The sequence below is a fragment of the Brassica napus genome, chromosome C5 (assembly GCF_020379485.1).
Source record: "Brassica napus cultivar Da-Ae chromosome C5, Da-Ae, whole genome shotgun sequence".
NCBI classification, from domain to species: domain Eukaryota; kingdom Viridiplantae; phylum Streptophyta; class Magnoliopsida; order Brassicales; family Brassicaceae; genus Brassica; species Brassica napus.
This window is the reverse complement of record NC_063448.1, coordinates 41,655,334-41,665,593: the sequence shown is the minus strand read 5'-3', so window position 1 is coordinate 41,665,593 and position 10,260 is coordinate 41,655,334.

Sequence of the window (10,260 nt, the reverse complement as noted above, 5' to 3'; positions counted from 1 at the left end):
ACCATGTTGCATCATTCGACATGTCAGCATTTTGGGACAAACTGTAATGATTTGATCGAGATGGTAAAAGAACCTCATGCATAGCCGAATTCTTTGACATAGCTGAAGGAGATACAAGAAAAGATTCCACAATTTCAGGCTATTCTATTCGGGGGACAAAATGAAATTGCTGATTTTTAGCTAAAACTGCACGGTCTTTTTATAAACCTCTTTGTTTCGTTGGTTATTATATTCCGGTCTGGTTATCGAAACCACCTTAAGTGTGAGTAAAAAAATAGTTTTTTTACGTCAAAAAAATATTTTTTAAATTTTCTTTGTATTACATCATTATATTATTTCATAAATTTATTAAAAGTATTTTATCAGGAATATTGTTATACATATTTGTTACATATATGTAATAAATTTTTTTAATTTTATTTTGAAAAATTTACATTATAATTTTTTTTTTTTATTATAAGGAATTTTGTTGGTCATAACCCATTAACACATTCTGTCACTATCTTAGATATAAAATCTTTTTTTCCCTTTTTGTAAAATCTACAAGCTTTCAATATAGTTGTTATATTTGTATTTTTTACGTTAAAATCTACAAGCCTTGACGTAAAAGAAAAGTATTTTTTAAATTTTATTTGTATGTCATCATCATATTATTTTATAAATTCATTAAAAATATTTTGTTAGGAATGCCATTTTCATTACATATATTTAATTATTTTACTAATTTTATTTTGAAAAATTTACATCATAAAGCACTTTGTTAGTCATAAACCATTAACACATTCTGTCTCTATCTTAGATATAATTGTTTTTTGTCCATTTGTAAAATCGACAAGCTTTCAATATAGTTGATCAGATTCAAACACTATTTTTACTAGGCCTGGGCATAATATTCGTAACCCGAAATCCGAATCGAACCCGAACCAAAAAACCCGAAACGTATCTGGTCCGAAATATAAAAAGTATCCGAATGGGTCTTGTAAGGTGGTACAAAACATATCCGAACCCGAAGTGTTATTAACCGAACCCGAACGGGTAACCCGATAAACCGAAAAAACCGAAAAATCTGAAAAAATATCCGAAGAAACCGATCCGAATATCCAAAATAATATACAATATAATTATATGAAATATGAATATATACTTCAAATATTTAATTTCATATTTATTTTGATATGTTATCGTACAATAAGTATTTAAAATTTTCTCACAATAAGTATTTAAAATTTAAATAACTACCTTAAATACTTAATTATATATAAATAAATATATATTTCTTATGTTTTACTTTTAAATTTTAGATTTATTTCGGATATATCCGAACCGATCCGATATAACCCGAATTCGAATGATATATGATTATTTTATGGGTTCTATGATGTGATACAAAACCGATCTGAACTCGATGTGATATATCTGAACCCGACCCGTACTTGCAAATTTACTAGAATGGAACTTAGGAAGTGATATAAAAGAGAACCGAAATCCAAAAAACCCGATCCGAACGCCAACGGGTACCCGAACGCCCATGCCTAATTTTTACTTTCGCAATTTTTCGTTAATACTCATTTGACCTTAAAGTTAGTTTTGTTACTGAGTTGAATCTCTCATTAAACTATTACTAGGTAGTAACCTTCGCTATACGCGGAGTGAAATAGTTTATTAGATTATTTATTATATGTCATACTAAGGGATTTGTTATATAGTTTTTTATAGGGATGAACATTCATATATCCGTTAGATTCAGTTAATCTATTCGGCTTTCAGATTTTTAGGGTTAAAAATTTAAATTCTATTCAGATATTTACAAATTTTTGTTTGGATTTGGTTCGAATCATTGCGGGTTCGGTTCAGATTTGAGTTCAGATGCCCATTTTAATTATGTACTTTTAAATAAAATTGCAAATATACTTAATATTAAAATTAAATAATATAAAGCATAAAATTTGAATAATGTAAGACTAAATATTTAAATTTACATAAATTTAGTTTAATTTAAATATTTGGATGAGAACAAATAAATATTTTCAGTATTTTGAATATTTTCTATTATTTTTAGATATTTACTTGTGACTATTCTGATAAGTTTTAGATATTTCATATTTCTAAATATCTAATAGATATAAAATTTAAAATAATTAACATTTTTAAATATATAATTGTTATTTAGTTATTGTTTTATCCAAAATATTTTAGTTTGGATCAGATTCAGGTCTTGTTATCTGGATATTAAACTTTTAGATCCATCTGAGTACTTAATCAGTTTTAGTTTGTGTTTAATATTTCTTTCAAATCTAGTTCAGTTCGGTTCTTTGGATCGAGATGTCTTACCCAGACTCGCTTTCTTCTACTAATATAAGGCAAAATAAATGTAAAAAAAATATATTCTTGGTTTATTTAACATACATAATTATTGGACTATACTTTAAAAATACCAATAAAAATGGTTGAGAATCATGTCAATATTTTTGGGCATATTGCAAAATTGACGTAGTCTAAAACCAATAACATGTATTTTCTTGTAAAAAATTCTTGGTAAATATAATAAAACACGATACAATTGAGTGAAAAGTGTTAGATTTGCGTGGAAAATAATGTGATATCTTCACCCATCACCTGAATTCTGTTTTCAATCGATTTCACAAAATTTCATTTCTTTTAAAACTTTTTTGAAATTTTCTTGGAATGTGATTATGTTTCTAGTTTTTGGTCTGATGTGAAAACTCCGTAAAGAAAAAAAATATTTCGTTTAACTAAAGATCCGACTTTGTGTGTGATATTTTTTACTCCAATTTCCTTAATTCATAACTAATCACAATTATTTATTGCATTCATGTACATAAGCCTCAGCCATGGCTAAGTTTGGCAAGTGACAAAACTTTCAATTTATAAAAACATTCTCTTTCCATCATTTTAGTTGATGTGAATTTTAATCATTTTTTAATTTTTTCTTTCAAATCATATTATTCAGTAGTTGTACGAAGATAACTTCAGTTCACTAATACAAAAATTAAAAATGCAAAAACTAAAAATGAGATGATTAAAAAAAAATTAGTGTGAACACATTAAATTATCTCCGGTGGACATTAAAAAAATTAGTACATCCTCCGTTTTTTAATATAAGTTTTTTTAGAGAAATTTTTATGTTTCAAATTATATGACGTTTTCAGTTTTCGATGTAAAATTTATTAACAATTAATTTTATATGACCAATGATAATATACATTCTATTTTATTATTGGTTGATTTGTGGTTAGGTAAATAATTAATGATGGTTTTGTTTAGAAAATGTAAGAAATTAATGATTTTCTTAATTTGTGTGCACAGTTCTAAAACGACTTATATTAAAAAACGGAGGGAGTATGTGAATGCATTAATTGTTAAATGATTGTGAGACCGACACGTCAGCGTACTCAAATTAAAATCGATGTGATGCTGCCAAATGTCCAATATAGTGGGAAAATATTAAATGATATTGCTTCTCTTTTACTTCACCCGTGTCAATTTAACTGGTGTCTAAAGATTTTGATTTTGTTTCAAAATAAGTGATGTTCTCATAATTCTTGATGAAATTTAATGTCTTTTGAATTTTTGACCAATTATAAAATACTGTATATTTTTTTTATTGGTTTAATTAGTTTTATTTAATGTTATTTTATGTAAACAAAGTCAATTACATAAAAATTTGTATTTTCTTAATATCTGTGCAAAAACTTTAAACAGTTCTTAAAATGATACCGACAGAGTTATATAGGTGATGTATTCTTTCAAGTTCCAATAGACTTTTTGAAATAAATGATCCTTATTAAACCTTTGTTTATTGTAGAAATATAGGAGTATCTTCTTTATCTCCATTATATAGGCCTGAAACTTTTTATCCGAGATCCGGATTCGATCCGTGATCCGATCCGGATCCGATCCGAAAATCCGGATATCCGGAGAGGCCAAATCCGAATCCGCATAGTAAAATGTTGGATCCGTCAAAGCCGAATCCGGATCCAGATATCTTGATTTTTTAGTCCGGATATCCGGATCCGTAAATTTTATTAATAACTATTTCAAAAATAGTAATATCTATATATAAAAACTAATTTTATTTAATATATTTTCATTTTTATAATAGTATATATAAATTTTATGTAAATTTTGTAATATTATACATAGAAATAATTAAAAACATTATATATATTTTTATTTTTAAATTATTGTTAATATTTTATATATATTAATATTATTTTTTATTTATTTTAAGGATCCAAATCTGGATCCGGATATCCGCCGGATATTATAATTTTTAGAAGGATATTCGACACCCGGATATCCGCGAACCTCGGATCCGGATAAAGATAGTAAAATTATGGATCCGCCGGATAAGGATCCGGATCCGGATATCTTAAAATTGTCTGGATACCCGATCCGTCCTTTTATTACTATTTTCAAAATTTCATAAAAGTTCGAACAAGAGATTCCATCCTTTTATTGTCTAGTCATTTTTTCGTTTATAGTTTTGAATTTATAATATTTCTTTTTTTTCTACAAATTCCGGCGATGAGCAACCACTATTTATTTATTTCTTACGATTGAAGCTTTGAAGATAAGGGGAAATGAAACGTCCTTATTGACAAACATCATATGTCACACATTTTGATTGTCATAGTTAGTCACGCAGATAACCTGACCGAAAAGCATGTTTGCCAATTTTCGTCCACCTTAACAAAGTTCATGTTAAAAAAATCCTTAGGCGATGTACATGGGCTCAGACAAAAAAGTGGACTAATAACCAGGGCTGGGCAAAAAAAAAAAACGAATCCGTAGAATCGAACCGAACCTGATCCAAAAAAATAGTAGCAAACCCAAACCGAAATTGATTAAATATCCGAACGGGTTCAAAATTTTGGTATCTAAATAACCAAAAACGAACCCCATCCAAAAAAGTAGTAGCGAACCCGAACCGAAATTGATTAAATATCCGAATGAGTTCAAAATTTTGATATCTAGAGAACCGAAACCGAACCCGATCCGAACCAAACTATTTCAGGTACCCGAATGTATCCGAAATAGATTTATATACCTAAATATATTAATTATTTTTAGATTTAATGTATATTAAAAACCATCTATAATATATAAGATATTTTTAAATTGTCTAAAATACTTGAAAATATATAAAAATAGTCAAAATTAAATGTCTAAAATAGCTAAAATATACTCAAAGCACCAAAAATACTTGAAATATCTACTGATTCTCTATCAAAATATTCAAACAAAACCAATTTATATGTTAAGTTTAGGTATTTTGACATATATTATTCAAATTTGTATGCAATATATTATTTTATTTATATATTTTTGAGAAATTTAAAGTATATAATGAATTCTAAAATTTCAAAAATCATTTAGATGGGTTATCCGAACCCGAACCGAACCCGCAAAGATCCGACCGAACCCAAACCAAAATTTAGAAATACCTGAATGAGACTGAAATTTTTGACCATGAAAACCCAAAACTCGAGTAGACCCGAACCGAACCCGAATGTCCACCCCTACTAATAACACTAACAGATAAATACTAACAAATAAACATTACCACATAGACTCTAACACATAGGAATGTCAAAGTTGAACCTGGACCGCGGGCCTGGTCCAGTAAAGCTTGATGCGGGGCAGGATTGAGCCGGCATTTGGTAAGCTCGCAGAGTAGCGGGCCTCGCGGGCAGGACTGTTGTGGGATGGACCACATGTTAACCTGCGGGATTTGGATGATCTGCAAACCCTAGCCTCCATTTCTGCTTTCACCTGGAACCACAAGAGAGAAAGGGGAAAGAAGGTGATTTGCCCATAGATGTTCGCCCACGGCAAATGAAGCTCTGGTGACCGAGATTTGAAGGTCGATGATACTTCCGGACTCCCATGTTTCTTCTATCTCCAAGAGTGGAGCTTCTTTAAGCCACCGGAAAAAGTCTACTCTTCTTAGCTCCAGCACCGAAGCTTCTATTCTTATTAGATCCGCCACCGGAGGTTCTCCTCTCTGCATGCATGTTCGTCATCTTCTCCTCTTAACCGAGAAGGTATGAAACTCATTATGTATCTTTGGTTATGGTAATTAGAATGTCTTGTTAAGCTTGTAATCTGATATTGATAGTTTCTTGAAGTGTAATTACTTATGTTCAGTCTCTGTGTGTGTGTTTTTTTAATGTTTTTGAAGGTGAAAAATATGGATGGGCAAAAAAACCGAACCGAAGCGAACCGAACCAACTGAACCGAAACCGATTCAAACCGAACCAAAGTCTATTTCAAACCATTCGGTTGAAGATTTCCCCAACCCGAATGGTTTTTTTCGGTTCGGTTTTAAACCGAACCAAACCGCGAAACCGATGTGTTTTTGTAATTATTTAAATTAAAAATATTAGTAATACCAATATACTAAAATTCTAACACTAAACCACATATTTTTCATTTTTTATTCATTAACATATATTCTTCTAACCTAATATGTAATCATCAAAATATTTAATTTTTTTTACTTTAGTTAACTTTCATTTGTTTTAATTCTTATATATTTTTGTGACTTTTTAAAGATTTTTGTTTCAGTTTTGTATTGAATTTAGTTCAAATAGTGTATGTTTACATAATTTTTGTTTTAAAACATAATTAAACAAGAAGATTCTAATTAAATCGATCAAAAAAAAACCCGAACCAAATACAAACCGTACCGAATACAAACCGTACCGAATATAAACTGAACCGAACACAAACCGAACCAAACTAACTATGGTTTACTTCGGTTGAAAAAATACTAGAACCGAACTAACCGAACCGAATCCGACCAAACCGAAGTGCCCACCCTAGTGAAAAATGAGTAAAGGAAGATACGTAACAGAGCTGAAAGCATTGTAAGTTTTACTACTCTGAAATTTGATTCCGCTTAGCTTAGTTTGTCATGTTCTGTCTCTGATATATTGATGTTGGCTGCTTGTGATTGTGTCTTACTGTCGAATAGTGTAGCAACTTGTTTCCAATTTTGCATTGTAGTACTGATATGTCTTTTGATATTGTCTCTAATATGTCTTTCGTTTTTGTTTGTGTTCTGTCTCAAGGTGATGGTGAACGAGGAGGCGAGTGGCTCATCTTCTTCTCCTCTTCACAAAACATGATTGGGCCGACCTGTTGGAAACCGCAGCCCGCGCGGACCTGATACGCTGTGACCCGCGAGAAGACAAGCCCGCTGCGGTACGGAACTGTACGGGACGGACCAACCTGTTTGACATTCCTACTAGCACATATACACCGCCACAAAATAAACTAATGGATATCCGCATGGACACTTACAGAGGACATCCACATGGACACCATCACTTCAACTCTAGTAGGGCGGGTCTTTTTTTAACCCAACTAAAAAGTTCAGTTTCGGTTAGTTTTGTTCGAAAGTTCTATAAAAAATATTGGTTTTGGTTCGGTTTGGTAATCGGTTAGTTCAGTTTTTAAATTTTTTTTTAAAAAATACAAACAGTACCAATCTTAACCAAAATTCCGAACTAATCGAACTAACCAAAATCCGATTCGAGATAACCGAACTAACCAAAATTACCAAACCAAGCTAACCAAATTCCGAACTGAAATAATCGATTTTTTGAATTTTTTTAGTTTATACCAAAAATTTAACCGAACTATGCGCAAAACAAAATACTTCGGTAAAATATTTTGAAACCGAACTAACCAAAAACCGAACCGAATTTTTTTTTCCGTTCACTTTGGTGACATTTTGACCGACCCAAACTAACCAAATTCCGAACTAACCAACCCAAACTACCCAAATATACAGAACCTGAATGCCTAAACTCTAGTTTATGACTCATGAACTTTTGGATATATTTTTTGTTGTTGTGTCCGCATTACCTCATTTACCAAAATGAACATTAAACCTTACTTGATTTTATATTGTCTACGTTGAACCAAATAATCTTTTCGGGATCATGTTTCCTTGTGATATTGCAGTACTATAACCTCTTTCATATATACAAGTAGAAAAATATATTACCATTACAAGCCTAACCTTAACCTCATTGTTTTCTACATACATTCAATATACAATGATCTCTATTTTATCGTCTACAAGGTGAATACACATCTACACACATCACATAAGAGTTGCGATCCACAATTTTACTCCATCAATTCATTATCATATGTACATTAATTTCATTCAATCCTTCTCCCATGTTAAGCATCCCACCATAGTTGTATGCAGTTTAACGTCATTATCAAGAACACAACCTGTACACGAAATCCAAAAACTAATTGCCAAACAACTGTGATTCTCGTCCAATAATGTTCAATTGTTTGCTTGGAAACATATCTGTCACAAACAACCGTTTAGGGAGAGTAGTGTCCAAAATCTCAGAGGGTGTCCACCAACCATTGATCACATAACATATATTCTTGGAGACTGACTGTTTAGTCATCATAGCATGTATGAGCTTACATGAGGAGAACACTCACTTAAGCGCTTTGAGCTGGAAACGTTTTTTGAAATGGAACTCTTTATGGAACTCAAACTCCTCAGTCCCCTCCATCGCATCACACACCTTTAATAGAAATTTGATTTCCGAGTAAATTATTAGGGTGCTTCATGTCCCAAACATCTACTAAGCAAGCACATGTGCAAAGGAAGTGCAAAGGAATCCACAAAAAATAAATATTAATTAGTTCGATCCAAATAGAAGAACAACTAGGAAGAACACACAAAATAGGAAAATAATATATATCAATGTACTTGTATCTTCCAAAACGAATTTGACGACTATTAACATACCTTCCATCTTGATGACTTTCGATTTACACCGTCGTGTTCGGCTAATCTTCCGCGGTATAGATATAAGTTTATGGCGTCTTTTCATCTCAGTCAGTACTTTTTTTTTGTCGGTAGATAATGAAAGCAAAAAAATTAAAGTAAGAATGTCAAGAGTTAGCTAGAAGAAGATAATAATCGAGTGGTCTAGAATTAAAACGAATTGTTTACAGCCGTTTCACAAAAAAAAAAACAGTTGAAAAATATTCTAGTTTGGTTACTCTTATGAAGAGATTTAAGGGACACAAGGAACTTTCACACAAGATAAAATATTTGTTTCTTTATAAGTGTTTTAAATTAGGGGAAGTGAGAAGTGCATTTTAAATAAGCAACTCTTTTATTTTTATTCTTCTAACATAATAATTACCAAAAAATAATAATGTATTAATCATTAGTAAAATAATAATGTTTAATAATGTAGGGAAAATAAAAAATATTTATTATGAAATGGAAAAGTAATATATATACAATGTTAAATAAAATCTAAAAATATTAAACCATACTCGAGAGACAAAGTATGCATAAATAAGGATGAGGGAGGACTGGGATTGAAAGACACAACTGATTTTAATACAGCGATGCTTGGTAAACAGTTATGGCGTCTGATAGAAAAGGCAAATACTATATTTTCTCGAGTTTTTAAACGTCGGTATTACAGGATTGCCTCACTCCTAGAACTGATTCGTTCGTACTCTCCGTCATATGGCTGGCGGAGTATTGTATCTGCTAGATCTCTGGTAAGCAAAAGACTAATCAAACAGGTGAGATCAGGATCATCTATATCTGTATGGAACGATCCATGGCTCCCAACCACTCGTCCGAGACCAGCTAACAAAAATCAACATAATTATTATCCAGACCTCACGGTGGATTCACTCATTGATTGTACTTCGCGAACTTGGAATTCGCAGGCACTCCGGACTTTGGTGGACCCTCAGGATGTGATAATTATAGAAAACATACCACTGAGAAGAACCCAGATGGTAGATAGAGATGGATGTCATTTCACAAATAATGAGAAATACACTGTCAAATCAGGATATCAGGTAGAACGGGTTTATCCAGACAAGGCAAAACCACCATTAATATTTGGACCTACGGTTGATGTTTTGAAGGCGTTCTGTTGGAAAATACGGTGCCCACCAAAGATGAAACATTTTCTATGGCAATTGGTGACAGGGTGTATAGCAGTCAAGAAGATTCTGCAAGCGCGTGGGATACATGGGGATATATGTTGTGCAAGATGCGGAGCTGATGAGGAATCAATAAACCATGTGTTTTTTGAATTTCTTCCAGCACTTCAGGTTTGGGCTCTCTCAAAGATACCATCGAATCTAGCTATTTTCCAAACAAGCTCTCTCTTTACAAATATGAATCATCTATTCTGGAGAGTTTTTCCGCAGATGGAGGAT